The sequence below is a fragment of the Ovis canadensis genome, chromosome 3 (assembly GCF_042477335.2).
Source record: "Ovis canadensis isolate MfBH-ARS-UI-01 breed Bighorn chromosome 3, ARS-UI_OviCan_v2, whole genome shotgun sequence".
In the NCBI taxonomy this organism is placed as follows: Eukaryota; Metazoa; Chordata; class Mammalia; order Artiodactyla; family Bovidae; genus Ovis; species Ovis canadensis.
This window is the reverse complement of record NC_091247.1, coordinates 223,535,686-223,562,495: the sequence shown is the minus strand read 5'-3', so window position 1 is coordinate 223,562,495 and position 26,810 is coordinate 223,535,686. Positions and strand designations below refer to the sequence as shown.

Genomic DNA, 26,810 nt, shown 5'->3' with positions numbered 1-26,810 from the left:
TGAAATTACACATATGTTCAGGTCATATTTAAATTTATTCAGATATTTTATACATAGCGTGTGGACTTCTAAGCATCCATCATTCTTTCTCTTAGAGAAGAAACTTCTAAAAGACAAATAGAATTCCACAGTTAAAAATCAGAACACATTTGAGTACCGCAGAAGAGGGATTAGGAATCATAAGGAAAGCATATCTGTAGTGTTTGTGGGCGTGAGTATAGTTCAAGGAATGTAATGAAGTCATCTTGCCAGAATAGTGCTTTAAATCTCAGGCAGCCTTTTCTTAGGGAGGGTGGGGAATGGAATTGGAGATGGGTTAAAGCAGACTGTCAAATTACTATTAAATATTTGCATGCAAAAAAAAAGCAGCCACCTGGTAGTTAAACTCTGTACTTCTCAAGGATAACTTCTCATAATATCCTTTAAGAGAACAGGACAGAGAGTAAGAATTTTTTTACCGAGTGACTTGCCCAAGGTCATAGCACCAAACTCAGTGATAAAGGTATTAAGATACAGGTCACATATTATAACTTTTCCCTGAAACAGCGTTATTGCAGTTGTCTCTAGGGGGCCAGGCAGAACATACCAAACTTGAGAATCAGGCAGCAGACTAAGGTGAACAGTTTCCCCTACAATCTGTTCTCTGTGCAGCTGTCAAAGTGATCTTTGAGAAACATACATCAGATCATAGCACTCCATTGCTTAAAACCTCATGGGGCATATGGTGTTTCATAGAATGTACTTCTCTACCCTCTTCCTCTGCTCCCTGCCCAGGCTGGTCTTTAATTCCTTGAAGATGTCAAGCTCATTCCCACCTCATGGCCTTTGAACTTGTAATGCTGTTTCCTCTGCATGGAAGACTGCTGCTTGTCAAATTCAGGTAGCGTCAGATTGTGTAGTGGTTGGAAGCGTGGGTTCTGAAACCTGATTGCCTGCTTTCAAGTTACTGTTTAACCTCTTGGTGCCTTCATTTCCTGAACTGTGAAAAATTGGATAATATAAGTAAATATCTCTTAATGTTGGGAGGGTTGAATACACACATATGAAGTGTCTCCACAGATAAATGCTCATTAAGTGTTGGCTGCTATTCAAGTCTCAGCTCAGATCTTCTCTCCTCAGTGAGACCTTTCTTGAACATTTAATTTAAATCAGCCATCCCACACCCCCCGTAAAAGTTATGGTTACCTGAAATGATTTTCCTGTGTATTGAGTTTTGTGTCTGTGTCTCTTAGATTGTAATGAGCTCCATGAAAGAAGGAATATTTTCTCTTGCACTCCCAGTGCCTAGAACAGTGCCTGATATTCAATATATATTTGTTGGGAGAATTAATGGAAGTCAGATCCATCCCAGAAGGTCCTCTTAGTGACATTAAGACTGAAGGCAGTTAGTGTCAATCAGTGAAGGGTGTTCCCATGTGTACCCAGCGCCTTTAGGTTGTGGTCTTGGCTGTGGATATCTGGCAGGGGCTTGTTGAGAATGGTGTGGAGAGGTAATACAAAGAAAAAGAGTTGAACCTGCAGATAAAATACATATTTTACTTTTCTTGATTCTAAATGTTTTTATTTATTTCTCCTGCTTCCAGCTGGTAAGTTCATGTCCTTTTTATAAGCCCTTGAGCTTACTTGTGTCTTTAAGTTTGGGGACAGCTGGTTGCCCCTCCGCATTATAAAGTTACAGCTTTATTGAGCTTCTTCTAAAATAGTGTGAGTAGAAAGTACCGATATGTAATTAGATACTCAGCTGTATATGATAATTTTAGGAATCAGAGGGATGGTCTAAAATTCAAAGTAGGCAGTGTGAGACTAGGCATTCCTGAGTTACCAGCAGAGTCAGGTGTGATAACAATTCATCATCCCCTTGTATCTGTATCTCTGCCTTTTCCTCTTACTGTCTTTTTTTTTTTCTGTTTTCTTCCTGTTCTTAGATTCCTTTTTGTTTCTGTCTTTCTACACATGTCCATGTTTTCCATGTGTATATGAGTGAAAATGTTAGTCACTCAGTCGTGTCCAACTCTTTGTGACCCCATGGACTGTGTAGCTCACCAAGCTCTTCTGTCCATGGAATTCTCTTGGCAAGAATACTGGAGTAATAGCAAATGAAACAACTGACAAAGGATTAATTTCCAAAATATACAAGCAGCTCCTACAACTCAATACCAGAAAAACAAACAACCCAGTCAAAAAGTGGGAAAAAGACCTAAACAGACATTTCTCCAAAGAAGACATACAGATGGCTAACAAACACATAAGAGATGCTCAACATTGCTCATTATTAGAGAAATTAAAATCAAACTATGAGGTTGTCGCCTGACGCCAGTCAGAATGGCCATTGTCAAAAAGTCTACAAATGATTAATGCTGGAGAGGGTGTGGGGAAAAGGGAATGTTCTTGTACTGTTGATGGGAATGTAAATTGATACAGCCACTTGGAAGATAGTATGGAGATTCCTAGGAAAACTAGGAATAAACCACCATATGACCCAGCAATCCCAGTCCTAGGCATATACCCTGAGGAAACCAAAACTGAAAAAGACACATGTATCCAGCATTCATTGCAGCACTATTTACAGTAGCTAGAACATGGGAGCAACCTAGATGCCCACCCACAGATGAATGGATAAGGAAGTTGGCATAGACACAGTGGGGTATTACTTAGCCACAAAAAGGAACAGTTTTGAGTCAGTTCAAATGAGGTGGATGAACCTAGAACCTCTTATGCAGAGTGAAGTAAGTCAGAAAGAGAAAGATAAATATCGTATTCTAGCACATATATGGAATCTAGAAAAAATGGTCCTGAAGAATTTATTTGCATGGTAGCAATGGAGAAACAGACCTAGAGGACAGACTTATGGACAAGGGGAGAGGGGAGGAGAGGTGAGGTGCGTGGGAAGAGTAGCAGGGAAACCTACATTGCCATATGTAAAGTAGATAGCCAACGGGAATTTGCTGTATGGCTCAGGAAACTCAGACAGCGGCTCTGTATCAACCTAGAGGGATGGGAGGGGAAGGGAGATGGGAGGGAGGCTCGAAAGGGAGGGGATAGATGTATACCTGTGTCTGATTCATGTTGAGGCTTGACAGAAAACAACAGAATTCTGAAAAGCAATTATCTTTCAATTAAAAAATACATTTAAAAAAAGTAAAAAAAAAAAAAAAGATAATACTGGCATGGATCGCCATGCCCTTCTCCAGGGGATCTTCCTGACAGGGATTGAACCTGGGTCTCCCCCATTGCAGGCAGATTCTTTACTGTCTGAACCACCAGGGAACTGAAATGATCTTTCTGTTATCTGACTTCGGCTCCTGCATCCAGAACCAAAATCCCATTCACTATCCCCTCAGGTAGAGGTCCTCCTCCTCTCTTCGCTGTTTCTATTAGCAGAATTAGTGTTTTGCAGTCATTCTGGGTTAAAACCACGGTATCATCTTTGATACCTCCTTTTCTTCACTCCCCCCCATGACCAAATACAAACCAATTGTATCACTTATGAATTCTCTCTTATTCATTAACTCAGCAGAGATTTGACTTTCTGCTCTGTGCCAGGTATGGCTCCATGTAGTGTGTGACAGTCCCTAGCTTTCTGCATTAACTACTGCAATTCAGGATTTCAGTAAGTTATACTTCGCCTAATGAAGGTAGCTTTGTAACTTTTCCCCCAACCTCATAGTCCTTTTTGCCAATCCAGTATTTATTCCACTGCCAGATTAATTCTCCAAAACGTGGTTTGATCATGCTGTTCTCTACTTTAAATTTTTATTTTATTTTATATTGAACTGTAGTCGATTTAGTCCTGTTTCCTAGAGTGAAGCTCAGCTTGCTATTCCAGGCACATCTCATGTAGCTTGTATGCGATTGCCCTTTTAGAACATCTTCCACACCTTTTCACACCCATGTTTTTGTTTAGGCCCTTCTGTTTCCTGGAAGAATATAAGCTCCCTGAGGGCAGGAATTTGTTTTATTCACTATAACATCCCTCAGCACCCAGAATACCTGGCATGGAGTAGGTAGTCAGTAGATATTTATTGAGAGAATGAATAAAAAATAAGTGAATCTTGTCAGTAGTACCCGTTTAAAAGTGTTTATTGACGTATAGTCGATTGGCAATGTTGTGTTAATTTCTGCTGTACAGCAAAGTGACTCAGTTAATATATATATACTTTTCCAAATTTTTTTTCCATTCTGGTTTATCACAGGACGCTGAATACAGTTCCCTGTGGTATACAGTAGGACCTTGTTGTTTATCCATTCTCTGTATAAGCCCACACGCCCAGTACTCCCCTCCCCCGTGCCTCCCTCCCTGTTGACAGCCGCGAGTCTGTTCTGCATGTGTGTGAGCCTGGTTCTGTTTTGTGGGTGCTGTGTGCTCAGTCGCTTCAGTCGCGTCTGACTCGTGGCAACCCCGTGGACTGTGGCCCGCCAGGCTCCTCTCTCCATGGGACTCTCCAGGTAAGAACACTGGCGTGGGTTGCCATGCCCTCCTCCAGGGGATCTTCCTGACCCAGGGACTGAACCCAGGTCTCTTACATCTCTTGTCTTGGCAAATGGATTCTTTACCACGTGGGAAGCCCCATTCTGTTCTGTTATACTGTCCATTTTTTATGACTGTTCTCAAACTTTAGTGTCTTAGGAACCTGTTCTGATCTTGTGTGTATTTTTATTTGACCATAAATACCTACCTGTGACAGATCCTTTTTCTCTCTCCCTTTTTTTTTTTTGGTATCAGTGCTGACTGTGTGTATGTCATGTGGTTTCCATGAGGTTAATATAGTCAGTAGATGAGCGAATGTTCATTGAGTTCCTATTCCGTGTCAAGTATAATATCCAGCTACTTGAGTCAAAAAGACAATAGGACAGAATCTCTTTCCTCAGTGCACTTAACTGCCTAGTGGAGGATCAGTCTGTTTTAATAGTAGTAAAAGTAAGCAGTGAGAAGCAAGCCCAGGATATTATGGAAACATAGCCTGTTGGAAAGTGATAATAGGGAGAAGAAGGTGGGTTGCAGAAGAGGTGATTCTAGGCAGTCACAAGTAGAAAGCAGCAGTAGCTGCTTCAGTTCAGTTCAGTTCAGTTGCTTGGTCGTGTCTGACTCTTTGCGACCCCATGAATCGCAGCACTCCAGGCTTGCCTGTCCATCACCAACTCCCGGAGTTCACTCAGACTCACGTCCATTGAGTCCGTGATGCCATCCAGCCTTCTTATCCTCTGTCGTCCCCTTTTCTTCCTGCCCCCAATTCCTCCCAGCATCAGAGTCTTTTCCAATGAGTCAACTCTTTGCATGAGGTGGCCAAAGTACTGGAGTTTCAGCTTTAGCATCATTCCTTCCAAAGAAATCCCAGGGCTGATCTCCTTCAGAATGGACTAGTTGGACCTCCTTGCAGTCCAAGGGACTCTCAAGAGTCTTCTCCAACACCACAGTTCAAAAGCATCAATTCTTTGGCGCTCAGCCTTCTTCACAGTCCAACTCTCACATCCATACATGACCACAGGAAAAACCATAGCCTTGACTAGACGGACCTTAGAGGGGAGTAATGAGAAGTGAAGCAAGTGCTCTGAAGGGCCCTGTACTGCTGCTACTGAAGAGGCAGTTCTGTATTGTTAGCTTTTACATGTTTTGTTGGAATAAGAGGAAAGACTTTGATGGCTGATTCCCTGTAGAATAATTGGGAGGAGCTGAAAACCTGAAGTGAGCAAAAGCTGAAGATCCATGGAAGTTTTCTGGAAAAAAAAAAAAAATTATTTGGGTGGTAAAGTTTTTGTTACTTGAAATGCCTTCCTGCTCGAGTGATAGGCTATATAAGCAATTCCATTTTGAAAATAATTTTTTTCTGGGAATTTGAATGTATATTCTATCTCAGTTTCCAATGCTGATGTTAAGAAATCGGATGTCATTTATTGTATCTCCGAATGTTGTAGGTAATGCATTTGGGCAGGGCTTAGCTTGAGGGATTCTTCTGTTCCACGTGGTGTTAACTTGGTCCACATGGTGTCATTCAGCAAGTAACTGGGCTTGCCTAGTGGGTACAAGAGAGTACCTGCCTGCCACTTCGGTGGGGGTATCTGGAAAGCTGGTCTTAGCTAGGTCCCTTTTCTTTTTAGTATAGTCTTGAGACCTCTTTTTATGGTCTGTCCATCAGAATAGCTGAACTTCTGGGAGTGCAAGGCTTACACGGTAAGAGTTTTAAAGATTTGGTTTATCTGTTAAAGTGAATCGAGAGGAATAAAAGTAAAAATCTGTGCAGCTAAAAAAAGGTTCATTAATTGATTTTTAAAAAACACTTTTTATACAGAGAAACTTTTTTTTGAAAGAAGAACCATATCATTTGGTTGTGTGAAACTTTTATCACAGGTGATAATACAAAATCATGATAGTGTATACTTTTTCAGATTTATCAGCTGTCTGCCTGAGCTCTTCCATTTCTCTGACACATTTTGTGCTGTTGCTTCTGGTTACATATGCCGCTCGGCACCAGCAGAAGGCAGGCGGCCCAAAAAGGGGGTGGGGAGGAGAAAAGATGAGGCGGAACCAGGCCAGCAGGAGAGGGAAACAGATGGGCTGTGGGAGTTGACCCTGCCCCCATGTTGTTTTTGTTCTGGCTGCTACTGATCAAATGTGAATCAGCAGCCAAGAAATTGAAGTTGGTGATCCTATGATGAAAAAGAAAGTTTGACTTTGGACTCAGTAGAAGTATAAATTCACACCCCTCAAACATGATGCAGATTTTTTTCTCTTGGTTATTTTAATTACCTTTCCTTTGAGATATTTTGGAAGGTATTTTGAGATATAACTTAAAATTTTTTTCTAAATAGCATTATACATATAATCTGAGATAAATATTACTCTTTCAGCTTTTCTTTTTCATGCAAATTGTACAGTAAATAAAATTTTAGGAGTATTCGAGAACTGGTAGAGTAGACTTAATCTATGATGGCAGTGCCTCAGCATTTTTGGTTCTTGTCTCTGGATTCCCAGTTGACTAGGACTTTCTCCTGTAGGCTATTTAAAAGTGAATAGAAAGTAGGTACGTTTGCTGGAGAAATAAATCTTCCTAGTGTATATATTTCATGCTAAATATTCTCTTTTCTTTTGTCAGTGCTTGCAATTGACTTTTGTTTGGCTTATTTTCTAAGGTGAAGATGAAGGAAACCTTGCTCTATGTCTTACCAAGTCTTTACTTTGTTCTATGGAAGACTCTTATTTAAAAAAAATTTTTTTTTTAAAAATTATAAGAATGTTAGCAAACATACACCAACCAGTATAGAGAGAACAGTGGTATAATGAATCTCCATATGCCCGATATAAAGCTTCAGCAGTTCAGTGTTGGGCCACTCTGTTTCATCTGTTTCGCCTGCCCCTAATGATTTTTTATGGAAGAATTTTATTGTAATACCATTTAATGTTAGCATTTTAAAAGAAAATTTTCAATTAAATTGAAATCAATTAACTTGGGATCTTTCAATTAAATACTACTATAGCATGTAACTTGCCTGGTAAAAATGTGTGGTAAACTATCTATATAGGTATGTAAAATTTTCATGTGACTTCTTCAAGCCCTTAATAGTATTATAAATATGGAACTTAATCCCTTTACCAGCTCAGCTGGTAAAGAATCTGCATGCAGTGTGGGAGACCTGGGTTCAATCCCTGGGTTGGGAAGATCCCCTGGAGAAGGGAAAGGCTACCCACTCCAGTATGAATTCCATGGACTGTATAGTTCATGGGGTTGCAAAGAGCAGGACATGACTGAGCAACTTCACAATCAGATGCTAAACTACTAAATTCTGAATGGAATACTGAGTAAAAGGTTTTCAAATTGCGTTTTCTTTCATTCAAGATAGTGGCAGGCAGTCATGGTCCGGGTCATTACAGAATTTGACATTCCTTTCTGTAATCTAAAAATGCACAAGTGTAAAAAACATCACTATTTAACTTCATTTTTCTTCATGCCTGGACTTGGTTTGACTTTCTTTGAGGGGCCATATTCTGGTTTCTTGAAGTACCGGTTATGTGTGTTAAGTACATACCAGAATTACAGACTAATACAGTTTAACTTCATTTGCTTCGTTAAAAAAATCATGATATCATGTGATGGGTGGATCTTTATTGTCTTTTGGGAGTGGTAACACATGTGAATGTCAGATCTCTGAATCTTAGCAATAATAATTTTTTGATTCAAAGGAACAGGAGAAAGTTTGTTCTGAATTACGGAAAAATAAATTTAAGGGCACTTTAAAGAATAGACAATTTATTCTTTCAAACTCAGTGACTAATATGGGTTAGTTTAGTAAATTATTTCTTAAGCAGAGATCTTGCCAAGCTATTTCAAAATTATTGTGGTGAAAAACATATGATACTGAAGTTACCATCTTAATTTTTAAGTGGATAGCTCAGTAGTGTTAAGTATATTCACATTATTGTCCAACAGATCTCTAGAATTTTTGCATCTTACAAAGCTGAAACTCCACATTGAGAAACACTATTGCCAGGGCATTTAAAATGCAAAAATAGCTCATTTGAAATGAGAAATATATTTGAAATGTATTCTCATTTGAAATGAGAAATGTTAACATTTACATATTAACATTGACTGTATTATGCGCTAGTCTCTTTTGTAATTGTGTTAAGAATTATACATTATGAGGCAGTATTTTAGTTTTTCTCTTAATCTGGTAAACACTATAAAATTACTGGCATTCTTTTATCCTACCCCTCCCTCAAGTAGCATAAAATTTTTCTTAATCTCATACTTGGTTGGAGACTCATTGATATCAGTGAAGTCTGAAATAAGGAGATTTTGCTGTTTTGTTAAGAACTTTTTATATGAAAGTATGATTCTACCTACCCCAGCAGTTTACCTGGAGTACTTAAATGAGGTTTGCTGATTCCTGTCCAATCTTCTTATATCATTCAGATTCTCCTCGAGACCTGCCTGTCTTGGTCCCCCGATTATCTTTTAAGTGTCTTTCATTTGCTTTTGTCTTATGGACAAGTGTTTATCAAGTGGATGTTAAATGTGCAAATACTATTTGCAGGGTCTATCTGCTGTGTACACACACAGCTGTTACCATCTGAGTTAAGTTTCTCCTTTTCTAATGAGAGGTATAAACTCATATAGTCTGTAATGACTTAGCAAATGTCTTTTCCCAGTTTTATTGAGATATAATGGATAATATAGCATTGTGTAAGTTTAAGGTGTAAGGTGTACATAATGATTTGACTTACATATACTGTGAAATGTTTACCACAATAAGTTTTGTTAACTTTCATCATCTCATATAAATGAAAAATTTTTTCTTCTTTGTGATGAGAGCTCTTAGGATATACTCCTTTAAAAACTTTCAAACAACATATAAACAGTGTTAGCTCTACTTATGATTGGAAGTTTGTATTTTTGACCACCTTCATCCAATTCTTCCACCCCCACTTCTGGTAACTACAAGTATGATTTTTTGTGTGTGTGAGTTTTAATTTTTGTTTTGTTTTTTAGATTTCATATGTTTGTCTTTTTCTGTCTGATTTAGTTAACTTAGCATGATGTGCTCAAGGTCTCTTCATACTTTTGCAGATAGCAGTATTTCCTTCTTTTTTGTGGCTGAGTAATATTCCAGTGTCTCTTCACCACCCTAAAGTTGAAGTTTTGGTACTATCTTGCTTCTGCTTTCCTTAGGACTCATTTGTGGGGGTTGGGAGAGAGAGAGTGTGTGTGTGTATGTGTTTAAACTCCTCAGTGCCATCATCTATGTGCGTTTCTGTGTCTGTGTGAGCATGCTCATATGTTTCAGGGTGATTGAGGATTCTGTCCTAAGGAGTTTGAGTCTCAAAGGATTACCACGCCCCCCCCCCCAGGTTTTTTTTAATCTAAAATTTCACTGATTTATACTTTAGTGAAATTGAATCCAACTTTACAGAGAAGTTTTAGTCCTGTCAGACTCAAAACCTCCTTTTCTGTCCTCTGTGGACATTAAAACCTAAGCTGTATGGCCACCAAGACCAGCAGCTTCCCCAGAGCCAACCTGTGCTGCCCAGCATCTTGACTACTTTCATCTCACCGCTGTGATTCCTAGTTCCTGCCTCATTCCTGGAGCCAGGGGTTTCTCTACTTTCTTGTTAGTTCAGCTATGCATTTAAAACACATGTTCAGTTTTTTCCAGCATTTCTAGGTGTTATATAGCTAAGAAACATTCAGACTACCTGGTCCCCTGCCCCATTGGTAGAAATTGAAATTGACCTCTTCACTTGAAAAATAGACTGGAACCCAAAGATGGGACCTGAGGCCACAGAGCATGTCTGAGAAACACCTAGACTCAGGCTCTGGGCCTCCTGATTGGTTTCTCTCTCCTGCAGGGGACAAGGAAAGATGTGGCTCAGTCATGAACTTGAGTGACTTTTGGCAGACCCTAAGCCCACGCCCCACTGCCTGGAGCCTGTCTGGGGATGCGGAGCTCAGGGTCTGTCCCACGGAGTTTGGGGAAGGGCTGCAGATGCAGGGGTGGCGGAGGGCAGGGGCAGACGGGCTCAGGGAGAGGCTGGGCACTCAGGCTTCCTGGAGCCAGGCTGCAGCTCCTCCACGTGGTCCACGGAGAGCCGGCCCACACCCCCCAACACAGAGCTCTACTCCCTGACAGGATTTTTGAATATCATGAAATTGAAAATTTTAGTCTGAAAAGGCTCCTGTTAAGGAAAGCAAACATGCTGTTAGCAAACAGGCCAGATGGATTAATCATGTATAACAATTGTTTTCCCCCGGTACACACAGAGACATGGCTTAAATGATGGTAAATCATAGATAAGATGGGCAAAATTCTTTGAAGGTCAGAGTCTCGATTTTCTTGGTAGGCATTTGTTATTATATAATTCCTAAACTTTTTCAAACCCTTTAACAATTGTTTTCCAGTGTTTGCCCATACTATCTCTTAGACTATTGTGTTCCTAATATATATTTTTTCTTTTGAACATCCCTCACTCACTTTCTTTCATCCTTTTTGGAGTAGAGAGTCCTTCTTAATATCCCTGTTCCTTTTAATGTCAAACCCCTCCCCCTTTAATTGCTCTTACCTGGATCATTTCCTTTCCTTTGTATTTTATGAGGATCACCCAGAACTACAGTTAGCTTTGGGCACAGTGAAAGCTTTACATAATGGTGGATGTGATGGTCCTTTTAGTTTTCAATGTCTTTCTTCATTTCATGGCTTTCCAATATTTTGGTGATTTCTTCATCTGAAGCATGGTGGATGCAAGTCCTCACTAAAGTCTTCAGGGAGCCCCTAGGTCCTCTTTTTAGATTAAGAATTATAGCCTTTTCATTATAAAAACAATACATGTTTTAGAGAAAATTTGGAAACTAAAAGTAAAAATTTTCGTAGTCCAACAAACAAAACCCATTTTGTGTTTTGGTAGACTTCCTCATGGCTTCAGTTGGTAGAGAATCTGCCTGCAATGCAGGAGACCCTCGATTGATCCCTGGGTTGGGAAGATCCCCTGGAGAAGGAAATGGCAACCCACTCCAGTATTCTTGCCTGGGAAATCCCATGGACAGAACCTGGTGGGCTACAGTCCATGAAGTCACAAAGAGTTGGACGTGACTGAGTGACTCTTTTTGGTCTTTTTCCCCCTGTGTAATATTTTTATATCTTACTTTTTAAAACTTTAAATAAACATTTTCTGCATTTTAAATGCTTTGAAAAAAATCTTCTTCATAATTCCACAGGATTTGATGGGTGAATATAGTCTTAATTCCCTTAACCATTAATTCTCATCTTTTTGGAAAGACTTTCATGTTATTTGTATTCTTTTTCATTTTTAAAGATCTTTTTCTTATGTTGCCATGTGTTTTGCTTTTTAGTATCCCATTCCTGGGTACTATGATTAAATATTCGGGTAGGTTAAAATATTTGAGCTAAAAACCAAAAGCACTGCTTTGAAAAGATAATTTGCACCTCAGTGTTCACATGTACCTCAACAGCATTATTTACACTTGGCAAGATATGGAAACGACCTAAGTGCCTATCAGCAGATGAGTGGATAAAGACGTGATAAACATATATACACACACGTACATATATATGTATATATGTGTGTACACACACGTACACACAGTGGAACACTATTCAGCCATGGAAAAGAACAGTTTTTTTTTTCTTCCCCATTTGCAGCAACATGGATGGACTTGGAGGGCATTTTGTTAAGTAAAATAAGTCATAGAAAGACAGGTACTGTATGATATCACTTACATGTGGAATCTAAAAATATGCAGCCAACTAGTGAATATAACAAAAAAGAAGCAGACTCACAGACACAGGGAAGAAGCTGGTGGTTTCCAGTGGGGGGCTGGTGGGGGTGGAGAGGCAATATGGATGGACGAGGAATGGGAGGTACAGACTATTGGGTCTCAGATTGGATCAAGGATGTAGTGTACAAAATGGGGAATATAGCCAGTATTTAGATGGAAAGTAACCTTTAAAGGTTGTATAAAAATTTTAAAAATTTTGAGCAATTATCTGTTATCAAACAGACATCTCCATATTTCTATGTGGAATCTAGTGGTTAAGGAATTCTTAAAGAAATTTTCTCCCCCAGATTAAGTTGGTACAATATACTTTAATATCTTGTACTCATTAAGTATTATTTCCCAAGATACTTTTCCTTAGTAGTTGGAAGGTAAGCGTGATGTCATAGCTCTTTCTCCTTGCTACTGTTGCCTTTTATCCTATGAGAGGTGTATATGCGTTGTTTTTTTTTTTAAATTTTATTTAAAAATTTATTTTAGTTGGAGGATAATTACTTTAGAATATTGTGATGGTTTTTGCCATATATCGACATGTTTTTGCGTTGGTTTTATTTCAATTGTACATTGTCTTCCTGAGTGATATAGTTGAGGACAGTTGCCAGACTTGAAATCTCATGCACTCTCTGAGCATCAGTTCAGTTCAGTCGCTCAGCCGTGTCCGACTCTTTGCGACCCCATGAATCGCAGCACGCCAGGCCTCCCTGTTCATCACCATCTCCTGGAGTTCACCCAGACTCACGTCCATCGAGTCCGTGATGCCATCCAGCTATCTCATCCTGGGTCGTCCCCTTCTCCTGCCCCCAATCCCTCCCAGCATCAGAGTCTCTTCCAATGAGTCAACTCTTCTCATGAGGTGGCCAAAGTACTGGAGTTTCAGCTTTAGCATCATTCCTTCCAAAGAAATCCCAGGGTTGATCTCCTTCAGAATGGACTGGTTGGATCTCCTTGCAGTCCAAGGGACTCTCAAGAGTCTTCTCCAACACCACAGTTCGAAAGCATCAATTCTTCGGCACTCAGCCTTCTTCACAGTCCAACTCTCACATCCATACATGACCACTGGAAAAACCATAGCCTTGACTAGACGGACCTTAGTCGGCAAAGTAATGTCTCTGCTTTTGAGTATGCTCTCTAGGTTGGTCATAACTTTTCTTCCAAGGAGTAAGCGTCTTTTAATTTCATGGCTGCAGTCACCATCTGCAGTGATTCTGGAGCCCAAAACAATAAAGTCTGACACTGTTTCCCCATCTATTTCCCATGAAGTGATGGGACCGGATGCCATGATCTTTGTTTTCTGAATGTTGAGCTTTAAGCCAACTTTTTCACTCTCCACTTTCAACTTTCATCAAGAGGCTATTTAGCTCCTCTTCACTTTCTGCCATAAGGGTGGTGTCATCTGCATATCTGAGGTTACTGTGAGCATAGTAAATATTAATTTAATAATAATGCTAGCTTACTTTACAAAAAACTTTTTAAGAATAGTGGTAGCACACCAGTAATATAATATTAGTATTCAGCATTCTGTAGTCAGTGGAATTGTCCCTTTTCCACGTCTGAACTTTTTGTTTCCTTTTCCGTTTCCAGGTTGCCATCACGAAAGCCAAGGTGGATTTCTCCAGTGTAGTGTGCCTGCCCCCTTCCGTCATTGCTGTGAATGGGCTGGACGGAGGAGGGGCCGGCGAGAACGACGATGAACCCGTTCTGGTGTCCCTGTCCGCGGCTCCCAGCCCCCAGAGCGAGGCTGTTGCCAATGAGCTGCAGGAGCTCTCCTTGCAGCCCGAGCTGACCCTCAGCCTCCACCCTGGCAGGAATCCCAATTTGCCTCCACTTAGTGAGCGGAAGAATGGTGAGTAGATATGGAATTATTGAATTGCATGATTTGAACGAAGGTCTTCATGTTTATGATGTCATAGATCCTTTATTTTATGTCTCTTGGAAGTTTCTTCTAATTGTACTATTTCTTATAAAATGGAGAAATAATAAGTTTAGATGATCACTGTAAGCCCAGCATTTCCTGCCTGGATTACCATAATTATGTTCTATTTTTTTTTTCCCTACTTCTTGGCTTCTCCTTATGTAGTAATATTTCTCACTTTGTAAACCTATATACACATTTATGTAATACTTATATTAATTGGGGAGCCAAATTGTTTTGGCTAATCTTGCCCTGTTAATTTTCCATAATTTTAGAATCAGCTTGTGAAATGCTACAAGAAAACTCATTGAGATTTTTTTCTTCCAAATGAAGAATTTCAAACATATGATGTAGAGAGTTTTACAATGCACACCTTTATATCCATCACTCAGATTCTACCATTAACATTTTATATTTTCTTTATAATAGATCTGTCCCTCAGTGCATCAATCCACCTTATTTTTTGGATGCATTTCAAAGTAAATTGCAGACATTAGTACATTTCCATTTTATCAAAGTATAACATTGATACAGAAGAACACAAATTGTAAGCATTGTGGTTGTTGAGTTATCATAAAGTGAATATACATGCATAATTACTACTTAAGGAAGAAATAAAACATTTCCAGCACCCCAGAACCACCCCTTGTGCTTCTTCCCAATCAGTATTTTCTCTTCCTGCCCAGGGAAAATTACCGTCCTGACTTATAATATAATAGGTTAGCTAATGGGTTACATTGTTTGTTTCTAAACTTGGGGCTTCCCTGGTGGCTCAGACGCTAAAGAATCCACCTGCAGTGTAGGAGACCTGGGTTCAGTCCCTGGGTCAGGACGATCCCCTGGAGAAGGGAATGGATATCCGCTCCAGTGTTCTTGCTGGAGAACCCCATGAACAGAGAAGCCTGGCGGCTGCAGTCCACAGGGTCACAAAGAGCTGGACACAGCTGAGCGACAGCGCGCACGCAGACTTGATGTGAACGGGGTCGGCGTTCCTTTGGTGGCTTCTTTTATGCTTTTGAAATTTTTGTGTTGAACTGTGTGTGGCTTTATTTTCATTGCTGCATAAACCGCTTCATGATTGTAATTTGTCCGTTTTTACTTTTGATGGATATTTGGTTTGTTTTAGTTTGAGGCTATTATGAATCACGCTGCTGTGGAGTTCTTGTACATGTCTTTGGGTGCACTTGTTGGGATTTTGATTTTAAGGGGGGGAAATATACATTGTAAATATTGGGTCTTCTGTCCATTTAGTTAGTTTTATGTCTCTGGTTAAATAGGCCTTCTTTAATATTTAGGCGCTGATTTTATAATTTTTTTCCACAAAGGTCATGCAGATATTTTATTAGGTTTGTTCCCTGATGTCTTTTTCTTAGGCAGACAGTATAAGTGGTATATTTTTATAAACTATGTTTGACTGTTTGGTAGTTGTACCGAATACCAAACCTTTTCAAAACTCCTCTGACTTTTCTACATCATGGCCTCCATTTCCACCCCCTCTGCCCTCTGCTGCTTTCTTGCTGACCCTTACTTGTCCTTCAGTATCCTGTTTGGACATCACTCCCTTTGAGAAGCCTGCCGTCGCTCGTCTCTGGTGGTAGGTGTCCCTCTTTGTGTTTGCCCAGTTGCCCTTTGTCGTCGTACTTTTCCATCTCCCTGTGTGGTAATTGGCATTCTCCACTCGACTGAGCCTGAAGTCAGACATTGTTACACTCCTCTCAGAACCCTTCAGTGACTTGCCATGAGACCTAAGATGAAATCGCAGTTCTTATGAGGTGGTCCTGGTATCACCTCTGACCTGATTTCTCACCTCTGTTCCCCAGCTCATTCTGTTCCCGCCATGCTTGCTTCCCTGCTATTTCTTGAAGGGGTCAAGTATGCTTCCACCCCAGGACCTTGATACTTGTCCTGTTACTGAAGTTCCTGCGCAGATGTCATTTCTTTGGGAGGCCTTTCCCACCTGTCTTATCTAAGATAGCACCTCCTGTGACTCTCTGTCCTGCTTTGCTTTTCTCTAAGCACTTACTATGACTTGTATGTGTGGATTTGTACATGCGTGTATATATCTTTATTATCTGTATTCCTCATCTTTGATAGTATTTACATTTCATGAGGCTAGAAACTTTTTTGTTTACGGTGTATATTCTACTCTTGGTTCGTAGCAGGCACCCAGTAAATATTTGTTGAATAAACAGGTGAATGGTCTACATGTTTGTGGCAAGAACTCTGTTTTACATCCATAGTGGGAAATGTAGTGGAAACTCAAGCATTTTTTTATTTTGGGAAATAGTAGACACTCAAGCAATTGTTTGTGTTCTTTTCTCATTTCTAATTTCTACTTATTTCCCCAAGATGGCAGAAAGTTCAGTTTATTTATATGCTAAGGGGAAAGAGTTAGTCCAGAGGGAAAAGCTGGAGACAGAAAAAGAGAAAGGATGACTGATGGAACAAAGTTCTTGGGAGATGTGAAAGGATGGGATCCAAAAGATACTGGCTCTGCCTTGAGCGTGAGTGGGGCCCGGCATTCCTCTGGAATGGGAGGGACGGCGGCGAAGGGGACGACAGACGGTAGACAGCAACGCTCTCGTATCTTGGGCAGGAAGCAGGGAAATTAGCGCTGATAGCTGTGGTGGTTTCAGTGGAGTAGGAGGCAGCGGTTGCTGTCGAGGCGTTGGGGGTGTTACTCTCGAGGCGTTGGTGTGTCTTCAGCCTTTCTCTCTCGGTTCTTTGTCAAATAAATCACCGGATTCCCCCCCCCCCCCCCCGCCCCCAGCCATTTTGAATAACAGCAATTCCCTTCCCTTTATAGTCAAGCTCCTAAAAGAGGAGTTTATGGTTACTGTCTCTACTTTCCCGCCTCTGGCCTCTGTCCCTGCCTCTCTTCAGAAGCTCCCATTGCCAGAATCATTAGTGTTCTTTTGTTGTGGATCAGATAGGGACTCTTCATTCTGTTTGACCTCAATGCACCATTTGGTTGGCCACCGCCCCCTACCCCCGAAGCTTTTCCTCCAGTGATGTCTGTGACACTGCTCTAGTTTTAAAAACTTGATCTTGCTAGTCACCCCTCTGCACAGATCTTTTTACTTTCTCTGCTTACCTCTCCCTTTCATGGATCACAGCCTTGTCGTGGTGAAGTGGCTTATGTAACTCAGTGAAGCTATGAGCCATGGCATGCAAGGCCACACAACATGTACAGGTCATAGTGGACAGTTCTTGACAAAACGTGGTCACTGGAGGAGGGAATGGCAAACCATTCCAGCATTCTTGCCGCAAGAGCCCCATGGACAGTATGAAAAGGCACAAAGTATATGACACTGGAAGATGAGCCCCGCAGGTTGGAAGGTGTCCAGTATGCTACTGGGGGAGAGCGGAGGGCAGTTACTAATACTTCCAGACAGAATGACGTGGCCGGGCCAAAGTGGAAATGATACTCAGTTGTGGATATGTCTGGTGGTGAGAGTAAAAGTCTGATGCTGTAAAGAACAATATTGCATAGGAACCTGGAATGTCAGGGCCGTGAATCGAGGTGAATCGGATGTGGTAGATGGGTAGATAGCATCACCGACTTACCGGACATGAATTTGAGCAAACCCTGGGGGATAGTGAAGGACAGAAGAGCCTGGAGTGCTGCAGTCCGTGGGGTCACGGAGAGTCAGACGTGACTTACTGACTGAACAACAACGGCAATGACTGCTCACCTCTCAAATTTTATTACTCTCCAGTGTTCAGCTGTAGAGGCTCCTTACTTCTTACCTGGTGTCTTTGCCTTGAATGGTTTCCCCCAGAATTCTGGCTTTAACCACCATTATATGCCATTGACTTCGTATTCTATCTCCAGGCCATGTCTCTGCCCTGAGTCCAGACTCTTAGGCTTGGCTGCCTTGTGTCTTCACTGGATGTGCTACAGACTGAATACGCTCAGAGCAAAACTCATCATCTTATTGCTGTTACTCCTGAATTCTGCACTGTAGGAATTGGGACCACCTTTTACCCAGATGTTCAGAACAGGAAGTTGTTTTGTTTTCTACCTGAATGAAAACGTAAAGTTTCATTTGTTTCATAATCAGATAAAGTAAAGGAAAAAAGAAAAGAAAAATTCCCTCGTAACTGTGCAGTTCAGTGATAGCCAGTAGGAGCAGTTAGTTTATTTTCTGTCATTTTTTGTTTGTTCATTTATTTGTTTACTCTTATACACTCTGCGTCAGTTAGTTCCGTGTAATATCATGAGATTTTGCTGTATCATTCAGCTGTCTTAGAAAACATTATTCTCTGATATTTGAATTGTGTGTGTATACATTTAGCATTTAGCCAGTCTCCTTTGAAACTCTTGCCTTGGTTTTACTTTTTTATGTTGTAAATAAAACTGCAGTAAACATCTTGGTATAAATCTTGGTGCAAGTAACTGTAGGACAAACTTGCAGGAGTGGATGAAAAGATAAGGACCTAAAGTACACTCTGTCCTTCTGATGGCAAAAGTAGCATGTTTGGGTGTGAAGTTTTTAATTTTAAAGTCATTATTTCCAAATTGTCCTCCAGAAGTAATTTTTAATTCCATCTTCTTTCTTTTTCCTCTTTCCTCCCAGCCACCGATTTTTGTAAATTTCACAATGGTCATTTCTACTGAATTCATTCTTTTCTTGCAGTCTCTATGGCCGACACTTCTTAATAATGGTCACGTTTGGATTACTCCAAGAAGGGCCTTCTGACTCATGTCTCCTTGGTTTAGATCATGTCCCTGGGATGATCTTTCTAAGCCATAAATGAGGTTGATGCTCTCCTTCGTGAAATCTCTTCAGTTCAATTCATTTCAGTCACTCAGTCATGTCTGACTCTTTGTGACTCCATGAATCGCAGCACGTCAAGCTTCCCTGTCTATCACAAACTCTCGGAGTTTACCCAAACTCATGTCCATCAAGTCCCTTGCTGCTGCTAAGTCGCTTCAGTCGTGTCCGACTCTGTGCGACCCCATAGATGGCAGCCCACCAGGCTCCGCCGTCCCTGGGATTCTCCAGGCAAGAACACTGGAGTGGGTTGCCATTTCCTTCTCCAGTGCATGAAAGTGAAAAGTGAAAGTGAAGTCGCTCAGTCGTGTCTGACTCTCTGTGACCCCGTGGACTGCAGCCCACCAGGCTCCTGCATCCATGGGATTTTCCGGGCAAGAGTACTGGAGTGGGGTGCCATCGCCCTCTCCCTTAGCGGATCCCAGTTCCTCCCCTTGTTCTCATCCTGGCAGACCTTCACAGCCAGCTTCTGCCCCGCCCCGCATCTCTTCCTGCTCACAATATAATATTTAGGTTTTCCCATAAGAGACACTTCCACTGCTCAGTTCCACTTCATGTCCTCTTTTTCCTTCCTGGAAGAACCTTCTTCCTCCTCCTCTTCTGACTCTTGTTTCTTTCAAGTCTGGAACCAGGGGAAGGAGCTGCTTCCTTCAGGACTTCTTCCTCAGACTCTCAGGTTAGGGGCTTGCCCTTTGTGTTCTTCAGAAGAACCCTGTGCAGAATTGCCTACTTATTTGTTATCATATTTGACTAGATGAGAAACTTTGTGAAAGGAAGGATTATGTTTTATTTATTGTGGTATCTTTCAGTTCAGTTCAGTTCAGTTGCTTAGTCTTGTCTGACTTTTTGAGACCCCATGGACTGCAGCACGCCAGGCCTCCTTGTCCGTCACCAGCTCCCAGAGTTTACCCAAACTCATGTCCATTGAGTTGGTGATGCCATGCAACCATCTCATCCTCTGTCATCCCCTTCTCCTCCCACCTTCAATCTTTCCCAGCATCAGGGTCTTTTCCAATGAGTCAGTTCTTCGCATTAGATGGCCAAAGTATTGGAGTTTCAGCTTCAACATCAGTCCTTGCCATGAATATTCAGGACTGATTTCCTTTAGGGTGGACTCGTTGGATCTCTCTGCAGTCCAAGGGACTCTCAAGAGTCTTCTCCAATGCCACAGTTCAAAAGCATCAATTCTTCAGTGCTCAGCTTTCTCTATAGTCCAACTCTCACATCCATACATGACTACTGGAAAAACCATAGCCTTGACTAGATGGACCTTTGTTGGCAAAATAATGTCTCTGCTTTTTAATATGCTGTCTAGATTGGTCATAACTTTACTTCCAAGGAGTAAGCGTCTTTTAATTTCATGGCTGCAATCACCATCTGCAGTGATTTTGGAGCCCAAAAAAATAGTCAGCCACTGTTTCCACTGTTTCCCCATCTATTTGCAACGAAGTGATGGGACTGGATGCCATGATCTTAGTTTTCTAACTTTTTCACTCTCCTCTTTCACTGTCATCAAGAGGCTCTTTAGTTAGTTCTCCACTTTCTGCCATAAGGGCGGTGTTATCTGCAAATCTGAGGTTATTGATATTTCTCCTGGCAATCTTGATTCCATCTTGTGCTTCCTCCAGCCCAGTGTTTCTCATGATGTACTCTGCATATAAGTTAAAATAAGCAGGGTGACAATATACAGCCTTGACGTACTCCTTTCCCAATTTGGAACCAGTCTGTTGTTCCATGTCCAGTTGTAATTGTTGCTTCCTGACCTGCATACAGATTTCTCAAGAGGCAGGTCAGGTGGTCTGGTATTCCCATCTCTTTCAGAATTTTCCACAGTTTATTGTGATCCACACAGTCAAAGGCTTTGGCATAGTCAATGAAGCAGAAATAGATGTTTTTCTGGAACTCTCTTGCTTTTTCGATGATCCAACAGATGTTGGCAACTTAATCTCTGGTCTCTCTGCCTATTCTAAAACCCGCTTGAACATCTGGAAATTCACGGTTCGCGTACTGTTGAAGCCTGGCTTGGAGAATTTTGAGCATTACGTTAGTAGCGTGTGAGTGCAGTTGTGAGTGAGATGAATGGTATCTTTAGTGCCTAGCCAAAAACTCTAATGTACCCATGAATCAAGAAGTGAAAGTCATTCAGTTGTGTCTGGCTCTTTGTGACCCCATGAACTATACAAATTCATGGAATTCTCCAGGCCAGAATACTGGAGTGGGTGGCCTTTCCCTTCTCCAGGGGATCTTCCCAACCAAGGAATTGAACCTAGGTCTCCCGCATTGCCAGCTGAGCCACCAGGGAAGCCCAAGAATACTGGAGTGGGTAGCCTGTCCCTTTTCTGGCAGATCTTTCCAACCCAAGAATCAAATTGGGGTCTCCTGCATTGCAGGTGGATTCTTTACCAACTGAGCTGTCAGGGAATCAAGAAGGGAGCTTGTTAAATGCAGTTTCTGATTCTGTAGATCCGGGTGAGGCCCGAGATTCTGCATTTAAAAAAATTTTTTTTAAATTGAAGTATAGTCAATATATAATGTGTTAATTTCTACTGTACAGCAACGTAATTCAGATATAAATTTATGTACATATTCTTTTTCATCATGGTTTATCACAGCATATTGAATATAGCTTCCTATCCTATAGTAGGACCTTGTTTATCCATAGAGATTCTGCATTTCTAGCCGGTATCCATTGGTGATGCTAGTGCTGTTGATCTGAGTATCAAGGGGTTTGATAAATGTTTGTGGAATGTGTGAGCAAATGAATGAGTGGTGACACTAAAACTATTAACTCACTGAAACACTGATTTATTAAATCTGAGCAATTAATAAAGTGATTGTTGACTCTTGCTGGACAGAAAAAAATAACTTGTTTAATTTATGGTTTAGACTGTTTGAAAGAAAGACTGAGTCCATTTCTTTACAGGTGAAGTATTTTGTGGAGTCATTCTTTTATTGTCTTAATTAGCGATAAAACATTCAGACCAGAAGTCTTAGCTACTTTTTTTAAGTTGAAGATCTCTGTAAGTTTGAAATTACATATATAAGTCCAGGGTGTACAACAGCTGCTTGGGTTGGCAGAAACCTGTATGAAGGAGCCAGAGCCCTGCTTGCTCGGCACCCTGCCCCTCAGGCTGCTCTTGAAAGGGCACAAGCTGAAAACTTCTGATCTAGGTCATCTGTCTCTGTTAGTTTGAGCTGTGTCTAAGCCAACCTCTTCAGTTGCTAGAATGGTCTCCTAACTGCCAGGAGCGCCATATTCATTGTGATCTTGCTTACAGGAGAATATGGATACTTAAATTTGACAGACAAACACAATGGTTTGTACAGCATAATTGTCATTTGGGCAGGAGAAAATAAACCCCCCAAATTGAAATTGTATTCAACATTAGAAAAGAAACAGTGGTGAAATATCGGTATTAGAATAATGCTGGAGAAGAGGGGACAGGCTTAATAAAGAAATAATCTATAAGAAGTTTAACTACAGAAAAATACCTTATGGAATGTATAGCAATGGCCAGGAATACTAAGTGCTGGCAGAAATCATTAAAATGGTCATCAAAATCAGATTCTGTTATTATAGGGGGAAAATAGGAGTTATTAATCAAGTTAAGAAAACTAGAAAGTTGCAGAAGAGCTGTGTCCACGGTGGAAGATCTTGCTAGCGTCTCTGTTATCCCATGCAGGAGCCAGCAAGTGAATATCTGGACCGGGGCAGTGTTGTCAGCGTCTAGCTGTGTTGCTTTCCTGGCCATAGTTGGGTCTTCTGTTTGTTCATCTTAGTGGTGCTTCTTTCTGTCAAAAGGGGAAGATTATTCTGTTTTGCAGTAGGTCTCTTTTGCATGGTTATTGGTAGGGAGGTGAAGGTAAGAGCAGAAATGGAAAATCCCTGAGGGGATTATGAAATCGGGAAGTGTGATTTTCTAGAGCAGAATGATTTCTGGGGTTTAGAGGAGGTACTTTTTCATGGATGATGTATTCTGTGTTGAAAAGGTGGAGTGAAGTTTTGCTTCTTCTCAGATCTTTCTTTTAGAAGCCTATGTTACATGGAAACTCACTGCTTGAGCAAGGATTCTTATGGAGTAGGCAGTCAAAGTCCTGATACTTGTTTCCTTAACAGGGGAGATTGGAATTCTGTTGAGAGGAGGTGCCTTTGGTTAACCCGACCTTTACTGACCTAATTGGAAAAAGCTGGGAGAGTGATTCAAGGTGTATTTTAGTCCTTTGTCGTCTTCTAAAAGATAAGTTTGACGTACCTGTAGATTCTCTCCAGCCTGGGCTTGGAGAAGCCTGGAAAAAACTCTCTAATGATCTAACACCGTCCCCTTTGGCTCCAGCTACAGGAGTTCTGGCACACATTGAATGAATGTGTCATGATGGAAAATTTAAGTTTTACTTTGCTTCTTCCTTTAATGGCGCAGTACTCCTTGGCTGTCTCTTTCTTACGTATCCACCCGTTCTTTATACTAATAACAGACTTTCAAGTATGAATGAGTTTCAGAACTGGCTGAGACTGCGTAAAGCCTGTTTTCAAGAGCCTCTAGGATGAGAGCTGAAATACGATTTGCCCCCTTTTCTCATTGCAAGTATATTACACTTTAGTTACCTTATAGGCTTTGTGGGCAACCCTGGGAATTTTGCCATATTTCATATTTCATGGCCTTTGTGGGAAAGTACATTCCATATTCCAAATGATCAAATTACAAATGAAGTTTTGGAATATAATCCATTTATATGTTGGGGACTTGCTTATACCCTAAGAGGTGTGCTTCTTGAAGTTTGGGTGTTATGGATTTAAGACACAATAAATAGTAGTTACATGAAATGGTTTACTGGGAAGGCATTACAGACAAAAGTTAGAAAATTTAATGGATGACAAGTTCATAAATGTTTCTAAGAGAAAGGTGGTATTTTGAGATTGTATTCTTGACCTTTTATTTTATCTTTGACTTTTAACATTTTATTTCAGGACAGTCATTTGTACCTTCCTACAGTCCTGCTCCTTTTCACTACTATGACCAGTATGGAAATGATTATTCAGCAGATATTTATAAAGTGCCTAAGAAGATGTTGAAAAGTATACAGAAGAATAATTTGGACCTCGGCTACTAGTTTTTCCTTTATTTTTAAGTCTAATTTAAATTCATTCATTTGGTTGCCTCGGGTTGGTTTCAACACGCGGGCTCAGTAGTTGCAGCTCATAGACTCTGTGGTTGGGGCTGAGCAGTGGTGGCTTGGGCTCACTTGCTCCGCAGCACTTGGGATCTTAGTTTTCCAATCTAGAGTTGAACTCCTGTCCCCTGCATTGCAAGGCAGATTCTTAACCACTGGACCACCAGGGAAGTCCCCTCTCCTGTACTTTAATGAACAAACCATTAGCTGTTTTATCAGAGCTAACCAATACCAAATTTCTTTGTTTTTCTTTCCCATGTTAGGTGCTGCAGACTAAATCACCACCACCACTATCCTCTATATTTTGGACTTTCATCATAGCTCAGTTGGTAAAGAATCTGCCTGCAATGCAGGAGGCCTGGGTTCGATCACTGGGTTGGGAAGATCCCCTAGAGAAGGAAATGGCAACCCACTCCAGTATTCATGCTTGGAGAATCCCATGGACAGAGGAGCCTGGCAGGCTACAGTCCACGGGGTCACAAGAGTCGGAAACGACTTAGCGACTAAACCACCAACCGCCACCACCACATACTAAATAGGCTAGTCTGTTTGTGGGGGATAGTTTTGGGGGCCATAGACAGAGGTTGAATACCAGGCACAATTTTGACAATGGTAAGATTAACCTTTCCCTGTTCCTGCTTGGTCCCCCTAGCATCCCTTTGGTTGCTCTCCTGAACTTCTTATGTGCTAGGGAACAGATCCATATTTGGTTATTAAAGCTGTTGAGAACGTCTTATGACTTGAATTTTTATATTTTGCATTCTCATTATTGAGAAAATACTTTTCTCCTACCCACCAAGGATTGAGTAAATAAAAACTTGAAATATCACCCACAAGAAATTATTTTTATCTGTACGTGTAGGAACCTTTATTTCTGAATCACAGATTGTTCACGATCCAGCAGTTATGAATATACTTAGAGAACAGCAGGACAGAACATCTGAAGTTAGATCTGCATAGCTGAAAAGTCTTATACTAAACACTCCCCTTAGAATTAGATTGGTGCTGTGTATTTTACCAGGTGGCGCTAGTGGTAAAAACCTGCCTGCCAATGCAGGAGACACAGAGAGACACAGGTTCGATCCCTGGGTCAGAAAGATCCGCTGGAGGAGGACAGGGCAGTCCACTCTAGTATTCTTGCCTGGAGAAGCCCATGAACAGAGGAGCTTGGCTGGCTGCAGTTCATAGGGTCACACAGCTGGACACACCCGAAGCAACTTCACATGTATTTTACCATTCCTGTCTTTCTGTCTCTCTCTTTTTTTCGGAGCAGGCGATAACATATACACAGAAAAGTACATAAATCACGATAGTTTACAGAAGAACCATAAAACAAAGATCTGGGTGACCACTACTTAGTTCAATAGTAGCTCATTGTGAGTCCCGCAGAAGCCTCCGATATGCTCTTCTCTGATTACACCACCATCTCTTCTTCCTAGGAGGAACCACTATTCTGACTCCTTGAAAATGATTTGTTTTACCCACTATAAACACATTTCTAAACAGTATAGTTTAGTTGAAGTTTATGTGAATGGCATGATTATATCTTCTTTCGTTCAGTGTTGTTGCTTAGTTGCTAAGTTGGTCCAACTCTTTGCAACTCCAGAGACTGCAGTGCACCAGGCTTCCCTGTCCTTCACTATCTCCCGGAGTTTGCTCAAACTCATGTCTGTTTTGTCAGTGATGCCATCCAACCATCTCATCCTCTGTCTCCCTCTTCTCCTCCTGCCCTCAATCTTTTCCAGCATCAGGGTCTTTTCCAATGAGTTGGCTCTTCACATCAGGTGGCCAAGGTATTGGAGATTCAGCTTCAGCATCAGTTCTTCCAATGAGTATTCAGGGTTGATTTCCTTTAGGATTGACTGGTTTGATCTCTTTGCTGTCAAAGGGACTCTCTAGAGTCTTCTCCAGCACCAAAGTTTGAAAGCATCAGTTCTTCGGTGCTCAGCTTTGTGGTCCAATTCTCACATCCATACATGACTATTGGAAAAACCATAGCTTTGACTATACGGACCTTAGTCAGTAAAGTGATGTCTCTGCTTTTTAATATGCTCTCTAGGTTGGTCATAGCTTTTCTTCCAAGGAGCAAGCATCTTTTAATTTCATGGCTGCAGTCACTGCAGTGATTTTGGAGCTCAGGAAAATAAAATCTGTCACTGTTTCCACTTTTCCCCTTCTGTTTGCCATGAAGTGATGAGACTGGCTTCCCTGATCTTAGTTTCTTGAATGTTGAATTTTAAGCCAGCTTTTTCACTCTCATTTTTCACCCTCATCAAGAGGCTCTTTAGTTCCTCTTCACTTTCTGCCAACAGAGTGGTATCATCTGCATATCTGAGGTTGTTGGTATTTCTCCCAGCAATCTTGATTCCAGCTTGTGATACATCCAGTCTGGCATTTCGCATGATATATTCTGCATATAAACAAGCAGGGTGACAATATGCAGCCTTAATGTCCTCCTTTCCCAGTTTGGAACTAGTCCGTTGATCCATGTTTGATTATAACTGTTACTTCTTGACCTGCATACAGGTTTTTCAGGAGACAGGTAAAGTGATCTGGTATTCCCATTTCTTTAGGAATTTTCCACAGTTTATTGTGATCCACACAGTCAGAGGTTTTTAGCGTAGTCAGTGAAGCAGAAATGGATGTTTTTCTGGAATGCCCTTGCTT

General features: G+C 41.0%; 1 protein-coding gene across 2 annotated transcripts in view; it reads left to right on the top strand.

Moving 5' to 3' along the window:
• The window catches only part of MRTFA (myocardin related transcription factor A), a 202,637-nt gene that overhangs the window by 62,812 nt on the left and 113,015 nt on the right, over window positions 1-26,810 (top strand). For both annotated transcript variants that reach the window (XM_069586063.1, XM_069586064.1), the window contains one exon: window positions 13,866-14,127. The gene's annotated coding sequence lies outside the window, so the exon portion shown is untranslated. The remainder of the gene's footprint in view (window positions 1-13,865; window positions 14,128-26,810) is intronic.